The sequence below is a fragment of the Peromyscus maniculatus genome, chromosome 5 (genome assembly GCF_049852395.1).
Source record: "Peromyscus maniculatus bairdii isolate BWxNUB_F1_BW_parent chromosome 5, HU_Pman_BW_mat_3.1, whole genome shotgun sequence".
Taxonomy (NCBI): domain Eukaryota; kingdom Metazoa; phylum Chordata; class Mammalia; order Rodentia; family Cricetidae; genus Peromyscus; species Peromyscus maniculatus.
The window spans coordinates 143,104,989-143,116,483 of record NC_134856.1 but is presented as its reverse complement, the minus strand read 5'-3'; the positions used below and the strand labels follow the sequence as shown (position 1 = coordinate 143,116,483).

The following is an 11,495-nucleotide window of genomic DNA, read 5'->3' as shown; positions in this document are numbered from 1 at the left end:
TTCTGATAAGCTTAGGTACAGCAATAACTACTTATTGTTCAGTCACAAGCTCAACATTTTAGATTTATTTTGATTGTCATCTAAACATAAAACTTAAAAGTACTTCTGACCAGGCCAAAGAAATTTCTGTCCAATCTATACCTAGCTCTCTGAACAAAAGGAAAATGGACATACTTTTAACCCAAATCTGTAGTTCTTGCTAGGACTCAAAGGTATGAGTTCACTTCTGTTGTTTTACAGATACCTATTACCCGCTTTATCTACAATATGGATTTTAGTACAGATTGGTAATACTAATGTATCTAAAACTTTTATGTCTTTTGTTTTGTTTTGTTTTTTTTTCAAGACAGGGTTTCTCTGTGTAGCTTTGTGCCTTTCCTGGAACTCACTCTGTAGACCAGGTTGGCCTCAAACTCAACAGAGATCCGCCTAGTTCTGCTTCCCGAGTGCTGGGATTAAAGGCGTGTGCCACCACCGCCCAACTTATGTCATTTTGTAAGATAAAAATTCATATAGGCCTCAGAGGATTAAACGAGTCATAAAACTTGGATCCACTTCAACAGAGGTCAAAAGGACTCCAGATAAGTACAGCTTAAATTTTCCTCACCTGTCTATTCCTAAGGATGGCATTTTTCTCTCTCCTGGTCTTGGGACTCCTGCCCTTCCCAATTACTAAGACTATGGGCCTAAAAATTCCAAATAAGTTCATAAATTTTAACTTCTATTCCTAGTTTAAATTTGTCTAAGCAGGTTTCCACTTGGCTGGCAGACACCTCCAAGCTTCAGTTGCTGACTAAAACCTGCTCCAAACAACTACAAGCTCTGGACTTGCTGAAAGCTGATGTGGACCAGCTTTTGATTGTCCAGCCAATGTGATTGTTCCCTGTCTCTACAGTTGGGTCAGATAGTCACATGCTTCTGACAGATGCCCCATTGCCTAGCCTTTGACTAGCCTTTCAGACTTTTGGGGCCCTGACAACAATACCCCAGTGTCAGTTTGAAGCAGTTCCAGAAGAGAATACTTTGTCACATGCTCCCTGCTCAAAATAGGTTGAAACGCTGGGTCAAAAAGAAACTCCCTGACATAGGGGACAAAATGGCTAACTGTAATGTCCATTGACATGCCAGGAAAATAGGTTCAGAGTTATCAACTGATGAATTTATTAACTAAAATGGTTTTGCAATAAGACACTTGACCACCTTTGTGCAGAACCAAAGAGGTACTATATGGCTTAAAGAAATTATTATTTCTATATAGATCATTCAGGATTATAATCTGGCTGTACTCAAAGATCAGAACTACAGGGCCTTAAGAATGACAGTAGATACAGATATTGCTTCCCTAGAAAAATTTTTTAGCTAATGGTTCTTAGTCCCAATACCCTGAAACCCCTGGACAGAGAGGACTCATGATTGAGTCCTGTCATTGGTACTTGTGAAGGGGGGAGTTTGGGGGCTGGGCACCCAAAAAACAGCTTGACCACACAGCTGTCATAACAGGTTTAGAGGCCCAGATACAGATTCTGTTATAGGCTTACTGGCAGGTAACATCCAGATCCAGGGAAAGCCATAAGCTGACCCCACCCAGGGAGGACCTGCATCTAAGGGGAAATACCTGACATTCCAAACATTCCCAGCACACATTATACCTATACTCCTAGACAAATGTCAGCCAATCAGGGTCCTGAATCCTGGAAATCCCTTCAACCTAACCTCTGCTTTGATAAAAACCCTACCCTGCCTGAGCTCAGGGCTCTCTGCTCTCACCATTGCACTGGACAAAGAGACCAAGCTCCAAGAGTGATATAAAGGCTCTTTGCTTTTACATATAGGATTTGGTCTCTGTGGTGGTCTTTTGGGGGTTCCCGTGATCTGGGCATAACTTTCCTATTGACAAAGAACTCTCACCAGGATTTACCTTCTGATCTTCAAAAGCAGCCCAGCTCCCATTCAAAGTTAAAATGCAGTCATCCCCTAATGTAGTTCTTTTTTTTTTTTTGTTTTTTTCGAGACAGGGTTTCTCTGTGTAGTTTTGCGCCTTTCCTGGAACTCTCTTTTGAGACCAGGCTGGCCTCGAACTCACAGAGATCCGCCTGCCTCTGCCTCCCAAGTGCTGGGATTAAAGGCGTGCGCCACCTAATGTAGTTCTTTATACATGGGCCCAGTGATTTAAAATAATAATAATAATAATAATAATAATAATAATAATAATAATAATAATAATCACAGAGACAAGGTGAATGAGCCATTGTGATTTTCTTTCTAGAACTTTCCCGGGCAACTAGCAGACATGAGGCCAAACAGTATCCAGATCACCGAAGTCCATGAGGAGCTCTGCTGTGGGATGTTCTGTATGTCCTGTGGGAGCCCTTCTTGGGTTCTTTGTGGCGTTACCCAGCAGGTCCGCATAGAGGATGATTAGGACCATGGGCCTGAGTGCAGGTGTCTGAGATGGTCTGCACTTGGCTGTGCTGGGGGATGGTCTGTATGTCAAGTTGCTCTGATTGGTTAATAAATAAAACCTGATCGGCCGTGGCTAAGCAGGAAAGATAGGCGGGACTAACAGAGAGGAGAAATAAAAGGACAGAAAGGCAGAAGGAGACGCTGCAGCCGCCGCCATGACAAGAGACACTGCAGCCACCGCCATGACCAGCAGCATGTGAAGATGCCGGTGGGCCACCAGCCATGTGGCAAGGTATAGATTTATGGAAATGGACTAATTTAAGCTATAAGCACAGTTAGCAAGAAGCCTGCCACGGCCACACAGTTTGTAAGCAATATAAGTCTCTGTGTTTACTTGGTTGGGTCTGAGCGGCTGTGGGACTGGCGGGTGACAAAGATTTGTCCCTGTGGGCAAGGCGGAAAACTCGAGCAACAAATGGCGCCCAACGAGAGGGCAAGAGTTTCCACCTAAAACCTGAGAAAAGATTCTAAAACGGAGCTAAAAACAGCTTCCTAATTGTCTCTCTCAAATGAGCAGCAGCTGCCGGTTTGAGTTACTGGCGGGTTCCTGGCGTGTGCACTTGACCTGCAGTATGGCGGGAATGAGGCCTCTGCAAATGGAACATTAAGCTGCGTGGCGGATTTAGCCTTTGCTAGTACAAAACAAAAAAAGAGGTTTCTGGGCTACACGCTGCTTGGATAAAAGTGTAGACCCACTATTTCTGAGCCTTGATGGCTCCCAGAGCTGGTGGAAAACGTACCACCGCCAAGTTGGGAAATTGAAGGGGGCGGAGCCAGCAGCCACAGAGCCGTTTCAGGCTTAGAAGGCTACAGTTTAAAGCAATAAGTTCGAAATAAGACAGATTCAGATGGAACAAGACTTTAAATGCTTTACAATGTGTGTAAAAATGTACATAGGCTTGGAAGAGAGAGGAAAAGGAACATACACAGTTATATAAAGAAATAGAAAGTTTAAAAAAATAAAGTCTTTAAAGAGAAAGTAAAAGTAATATAAAAAATAAGCCACATAAAGATGGCTATCACACAGAGAATCTGGATTATGTTCTCTTTGATATTTGTAGCTGAAGAAAAACATTTGATTGCAAAAGCTGTTGAGTTATGCCAAAATGTATATTTTAAAGGTACCTTGACTTCAAAATTTAGATGTAAGGATATGTTGCTTTGGAAAAGAGGCTCTGTTTTTGTCTCTACAGAAAGCCAGAGGCTATGGATTTGTTCCAGATTAAGATACATCAGGTTTGACCAGCCAAGACCCCCTGAAAGGTCTCCGATGACACCATGGCCCAGATGATCCAACATCCAGAATCGTTTCAAGGCAACTGGCTCAGACGATACAGTCTCATGGACTACTCCATGAACCTAAAATTTTCTTTGTATCCCCATAAGATACTGCGCCCCCCTCCAGCAGGAAGTAGTAAGAGAAGCTACGCCCAAATTCCCAAATATACCAAGCTGGCTTTAAAGATGTGTAAAAGTTAAAACCTTCCTTTTTAAAAAAAGAAAAGGGGAAGTGCTGTGGGATGTTCTGTATGTCCTGTGGGAGCCCTTCTTGGGTTCTTTGTGGCGTTACCCAGCAGGTCCGCATAGAGGATGATTAGGACCATGGGCCTGAGTGCAGGTGTCTGAGATGGTCTGCACTTGGCTGTGCTGGGGGATGGTCTGTATGTCAAGTTGCTCTGATTGGTTAATAAATAAAACCTGATCGGCCGTGGCTAGGCAGGAAAGATAGGCGGGACTAACAGAGAGGAGAAATAAAAGGACAGAAAGGCAGAAGGAGACGCTGCAGCCGCCGCCATGACCAGCAGCATGTGAAGATGCCGGTGGGCCACCAGCCATGTGGCAAGGTATAGATTTATGGAAATGGACTCATTTAAGCTATAAGCACAGTTAGCAAGAAGCCTGCCACGGCCATACAGTTTGTAAGCAATATAAGTGTCTGTGTTTACTTGGTTGGGTCTGAGCGGCTGTGGGACTGGCGGGTGACAAAGATTTGTCCCTGTGGGCAAGGCGGAAAACTCTAGCAACAGAGCTCTAGTAAAGGCACTTGTTCACCTGAATCTGGAAAATAAGGGGCAAAGGAAACACAGGTGTGGGCAAGTGTAGGCTCCCAGCAGTGGCCAGAGAGAGCGGGGAGGGGAGAGGCATGGGAAGAAGCAAGGGCAGAAGGGACGGCTGCAGGCAGCTGTGGAGGGAGGCTGTCCAAGGCGCTGGCACCATGGGCATGTCCAGCTGTGTGAAGTGCATTCAAGTCAGGAATTAACTGTTTTTACTTCCCTGTACAGAGATGCATCATGTTTCCCATTTGGAACATTTCCCATCAACAGGCTTCTAGAAGAATGGCTTCTACAACTGCCAACTGTTGTCTGCCATGTGCTTAGACAATGGCCTCACTTCTCTGGATTTCAAAAAAGCCAAAAGAAGAGTAATTTTTGGTGTGCAAATAAATAATATTTAGATAGTTGGCAATAATCTGAAGGAAATAACCAGGTCTACTTAGCTTTAAATATATTAAGTAGCAATTTGCATGTAAGCTGTGCAAGAAATATAAACTAACAATTATATAGGGCGTACAATTAATCTGCTTTCCTTTTAAAAACCAATACTTTTAAAATATGCTTGTAGTTTCCTCATATTACACTTTAATAATCTCTTTTCAAATGTCTAATTTAAAAAAAAAACAAAACCACTTTACTCCCCAAATTTTTCAGTGTTTTTCCCTCCTTAGTCTCTGGGCCATTCTGGCACCAATGGACATTCTGTTGGCAGCACACAATGGCTGGCACAGACTGTGCTCACCATACATATTTGTGGAATTAAGGAATAAAAATCCGAGACAAGTAGTTCTCCACATGCAGAGTGCCTTACCTCACACCAAGCACAGAATTGATTCTCAGTGGAAACTGTGAAGCTCTTTGAGGAAAACATGAGCAAAACCTTTCTGTTCTCAGATTAGACCATGGAATTGCAGACATCACACAAGCAAGTCAAGAAAATAAATTAGACTCAATCCAAAATAAAAACCTTTGTGCTTCTGGGAGTATTACCAGAAAAAGTAAAGGTATGCTGCAGAATGGAGACACATGTATGCATAGCCTTCTGCCCTCTGGGAACTTGTCCCCACTGTATACACATACATACAGACACACAGACACACACAGACACCACAGACACACAAAAACATACACACCACACAGACAGACACACATGCCACACAGACACACAAACACAGACATAGACACACACACACACACACACACACACACACACACACACACACACACGGACACACACAGACCACAGACACAGACACACATGCCACACAGACACACAAACAGACACACACACACACACACACACACACACACACACACACACACACGGACACGGACACAGACACACACGGACACACACAGACCACAGACACAGACACACATGCCACAGAGACACACACAGACATACACAAGCCACACACACACACACAGACCACAGACACACACAGACCACAGACACAGACACACAGACTCACATACCACAGATATACAGACACAGACACACACACCCTTGCTTTCTACTTCTGGTGCTTTCTTTGCCATGTCTGCTCATCTTTTCCCCTCTTCAATTCCACTTCTGTTTCTCTTTCTTATTTTAAGAAATGCAACTTATATTTTTATACATGGGAATTTTTTTTTTTTTTTTTTAAAGAACCACTGGGGAATTTGTCTGAGGGCTAAAGAGCCTGTACCATACTCCAGGTCTCCTGCTTATCCAAGGCTTAGGAACAGACACACACACAAAGTAGGTCTTTGATCCTAAAAACCCAGGACTCCCACTGGGAGGAGGTAAATATTTATCTCTATTTGGTTTTTCGGCTGGGGCCTAGTTTCTGGCTTGCTCAATATCCTATTTGGCCAGAGACCAGTCAGGTCAGGAAAAGATCACTCCACAGCTCAAGCCTTGGACACATGCGGGAAGAGTCTCCAAACAGTTCCCATATAAACGTTAAAGGGTCATCTGAGCACACTGCTGCATAAGGAAACGCGTAGGAGAAAAGACATTTTCTGCCCCTCACAGGGAGAGAAGAAAGCCAAATATGGAATATCCACTTATGAATTTCTTCCCATACTTTTATCTAAGACAAGAAACAGTCCACAAATTTCTACAAGGGCTGAACTTGCTATCTAGTGGCTGGAATGGAGGAAATAGCAAAGGGCTTGAATTCTCATAGTTTAACAACCAAGGCTCACATTCCTAATCTTTAAAACCAACACAAGGTGTGGGGTGTGGGGCCGGAGCCTGTGACAGATTCCACTGTGTTTATTTAGAAAACTTTTTTTTAAATTTAGTTTTTTATTTAGAAAACTTTTAAGTCAATTGCATAAAATATGACACCATCTCAGTGTGTCCTCAAACACCCCTGATAGTAATCTGCTATAACAAAGGTCAATGAATAAAAGGCATTCCCCTCCTTCCTTACTGTGGGGACCAGGAGGAGGGACAAAAAGCAAGGGCTGGGAGAAGGCTCCCTGGTGCCCATAGACATCTCCACTATAGCTCTGAACCTGGGCTATTTATTTCCAGTGTTCCAACATGCGGAATCAGAGATTGCAGCCAGCGGCTGCAGTCTCATGACCGGGACTGGCTGCATTTCCATGAGACAATGAGCTTGAAGTTCACGGGCAGCACAGCAGCCCTAGCAGTCCAATGAGAGGTTTTAGTCTCAGCAAGAAAACTGTAATAGTATCTTTAAAAATGGATTGCACAGACATTTTGCTATATTTTCCTTTGAAGATATAAAATCAAATAATTTTATCCATATTTTTTAAAGGTCACAAATTTTATTTTAAAAATCAAGTGCTTTTATTTTCTTGCATCCTGAAACTTAACAAGTTACAGTTAAACTGAAATTGTTAATTGCTCCATTTTAAGACACTTAAAAAAGTAAAAACCATTGTCAAGCTGATACTATGAGTACCAGCTCTGTAGCTAGAGGAGAACTTGACAGTTAGTTATAAATCCTTAACCACAAGTTAACCCCGGAGAGCTGAGGCCTTTTACTGCAGCCAACTGCAGCCCTCCAATACAAGAAAACAGTGTCTCTGTGGCATCAAAAAAAGCCTATTAACTTCCCAATTATTAAAGGAGGAAACAGAATGGGAGCCAAAGACAAAAGAACACTAGGAACTCCAACTTCAAACCTCTGGGCTAGACCTGAAGGTCACAGAAGACCTTCCTCTGAGCCAGTGTGTTTATGTCACTTATTTAAAAAAGCCTGTGCCTTGGCTAAATCTCATTGGAGAGTATTTGTTTAACAAATAAAGATGTGTGTTTCCTAAAGTGTCTCTAATTGGGGTTTAGAAAATTCAGGGCTAGGAAATTGAGGGCTTGGCTAGCTCCCTCACAGGCCTTTGACTGTGTGGATCTCTCTTCTAAGAGAGGAGAAAGGGCTGGTTCCTGGTTCAGAAGGAGCACATGCTTGGAAAACTCGAAACAGCAGGGGCTTCCACCCCTGCTTCCATCATGTCAAGAGGAAAGACACCTATGGAAGGTGAAAACCAATATCCAACTCAACAGGAGAACAAAGTTTTAAAATAGTCACCTGGAGGAGGCCCATTTTTCTCTCCTCCTGCCTTCTCTAACTCCTTCCTTCCCAGTCACCTTGTGGCCCTTTGCAACAGCAATTCAGCAGCCCTGGTTTCGCAGGCTCTCTAACATCTTGGGAAATGCCAGGGCAAAAAAATCAGAGATTCTTTAGCTGGGTGTGTCATTTAAAAAATGAGAACAGCCATGTTAATTTGGGTGCCATTAAAAATACAGGAAAATGTTGTTGCCAAATGGACAAGAAAGCAGGGGAAGCTCACCAAATGAGAAGCAGTTGTACTTCAAGACCAGAGACTGGCTTTATAAAAACCCAGAGAGTTAAAACAGAATGAGGAGAAAGTGTCTCTTTTCAATGCCCTCCCTCCCTCCAAGCCTGGATCACCTGGTTCCACCCCATGCAGAGGCTCCACAACTCTCTCCCATTTACAGATTAGCAGAGCTGTGTTATCAACCAGGAAAATACTCAGGGCTCAAGTTTCTAGACGAATTTGACAACTGGGTGGAGAGCAGACATGTTCTCTTCTCTGGCTCCACCTGGGAATTAGGAAATGTTTCCAGCTGTTTCTAAATTCCTCTGAGTCTTTAACTCCAGTGTGTTGAACATCAGTTCCCAGGAAGACGATGGGTAAAGCGTTGATGGTCTGGATACGGAGCCCCTCACAAGGTAACGTATTGTCCTTTTCTGTACCTGACCAGGCAGCTCTATGCCCACCAGGTAAATCATTTGGAATGCAAGGACAGAACACTAACTTTCCTTTGGGATGTAATAACTCAGCAGACCCCAAGCTTTCATTTAAGTCTCAGACACTGGGATAAACCACTGAGGTGCCCATTTAACAAATCAAAGCAGACCTGGCTGCCAGGTTCTCCCATCACCCCTCAGTCCTACCTGTTCCAGGGTATAGCTGACATGCCCTTCCCCTGAGGCTCTTCCCTGTATAATCCAACCATTTCGGTTACCCACCCCTTTTACCTTTGGCCCTCTTGGCTGCAGCCAGCACCTGGTTCCCCTCTCCTCTCTCTCTTCCCCTCCCCACTTCTCCTCACATGGCTCATGGTCATGTCCACTTTGAATTCTCCCAGATGTCTCTGACTCTAGCTATGTTTTCCCTTTTAGTTACAATAAACTTTCTCCTCCAACATACCCAGGAGCAGTCATTGTCCTTCCTTTTTATTTCTTCTTTTCATTCACTTTCACCAATCTAACACCTAAGACTGTCACCAGAAAACATCTGAGGCTGACAGCAGAGGTCCCCTACTTTGCCATAACCCACCTTGCTGATATCTCTACCAGTGTATTAGAAACCTGTCTCATTTATGACTTTTTCTGTTTCTATAAAAACTTCATGAAACTGCTCCCAAGTCGGAACACTGAATTTGGTTATATAACCTAAATCTGTGTCGCCAGGCCATGGTCACTAATATTTGGCTTCAGAATGAACCCTCTCTTCTCCCCTTTGAGGTGAGAGCTATGTTTTCGCATCATCAAGTATAGAGCTGGCTGTATATTCACTGATGTTCCACAGACTCAGGATTCCTTGGGTTTGGAAGAGGTAGAGAATGTGTTACCAGAGGAAACAAGATGCCAGGAGAACAATGAAAGTTAGAGTTAGAACTCTATAAACTCTGTTTTATGCAGTTGGGGGTCTAAAACACTGATGCTCTTGTTTTCCTAGACCATTGGGTATTTATAGGAGAGGGCAGGTTTTATTCTCACTTGAACTGAGGATAACTACAGTGGTGGGTCCTGTTGTACTCTCCTCTGGTTGAACTGCTATCCATACTCAGGAGATATGAAACTCAGAAATCACACAAAAAGCAAATAACTCTGATCAGTGATGTTGTTCCTATCCAAACAGCCATTTCTTCCCTCACTCTGCACATCACTGGACTGTGCAGTGAGCTGGCTGGGATTCAATCAGTGCTATGTGAGTGTCTTTCCTAAGTGGTGATCTTTGTGTTCCAAAGGTCTTTGTGGCTTTCACAAACCTCTCCAGTTCTGAGTCTTCATGGTAGCTACCAGGACAGGATAGATAACTTTAGACTTGAAAGAAAGTGGCTAGATTTCTGTAGTACTGGAGTTATTATGAAGTTACTGGGGAAACCTCCAAACATGAAAAAAATAGATACTACCTAAATATTTCCTGCCTCTGACAGTCAACATGATGCTCAGTCTGCGCTTCTTCCCCCATCCAGTGTGACCTGAAGTGGGGTGAAGAGTGACCCTGCTGAGGACACTAGGACCTCTTGGTCCCCCAGATCGCTCCCCAGGCAGGAAGCTGTACTGGATCCTCCAGAGAATCAGGGCAGAATCTGAGGGCTTGGATTAGAGTACAGCAAGACTCAAACAACTCGGAAAAGCAGGAACACATGCAGACCAGTGTGAAGTCAGGAATGACTAACCATGTGTTAACAGGGTAGTCAGCGGCTATAGAGCGGCAGTGATCTTCAATGGAAAGCAGGCCAGCTGCCCAGCACAGTTACAGTGAGATAGACAGTTTGGGAAGGGGATGGGATCATGGCCCCAGGGACAAATGTTTGGACTGTGGGCTCCACAGTCAACCTGCGTAGTTTTACAAGGAACTGGCCAGACACAGACAACCTTTCCTCAGTTTCCTCATCTTTAGAACACTCACAAAACAGCCTCTGCCCAGTGGAGACTGCAAGGCCTAAACAACAAGGCAGGACAGTTCCTTCCCCTGAGGGAGTTAGGAATGCAGTATCACAGCTTCTGAAGGCAGCTATGGTTTATCTAGCTCTCTGAGCCCAGTTTTAGAGTTTTCAACTTCTAAGCAGTGAAGAGCATTAGAAAACCATGTAGCAGGAAGCAACTATGATGACTCAGAACAAGAAACAAGCTGAAAGGAAAAAACCCATATTGATGAGTGTCCAAGCAAGCATTTGCTGTGCGTCGCTGGCAAAATCCTCAAAGGTATCCTTGGTTTACTTTGATTTTAAAAAGTTACAGAATATAACCAAAAATTTAAAAAAGGAACCCTAAACTTGCTGGGATTAATAATGCCAGAACAGGAAAGCGGGCAGTTAGCAATACAGCTAATACAATGTGCATTCAGCATGGCCTTGCCAGCTGCTTTGCTGTGGAGCCAGGCTGTGGAGGGGAACAGGGTGAGCAAGAAAAAAGAGCTTTTAAGTAACTTTTTCTTATGAATCATTTCCTGTGAGTAGAGACCCTGAAAGCAGAAGTCTACTTCACAGCAAGTCAGACAGTCATTTGAAAATACAAGTGCAAAAAAATGATCCTTGTATGGCTGCTACATCTCTTAATAAGATCATTGCATCTGTAAAGGGGCCAAAGGGTGTGCCACATGGGAGCTCTCCACAGATGACCAGCTTCTCCCAGCTAGTTCTTTGTTTCCTTCTGCAGATCTGCAAGCCAGTGTAGGGATCAATATGCTTGGGTGCTAACAGCAAAT

General features: G+C 43.7%; 1 protein-coding gene across 10 annotated transcripts in view; it reads right to left on the bottom strand.

The window, feature by feature from the left end:
* Window positions 1-11,495, bottom strand: part of Aopep (aminopeptidase O (putative)) — a 262,328-nt gene that overhangs the window by 192,889 nt on the left and 57,944 nt on the right. The gene's annotated exons all lie outside the window — the stretch shown is intronic.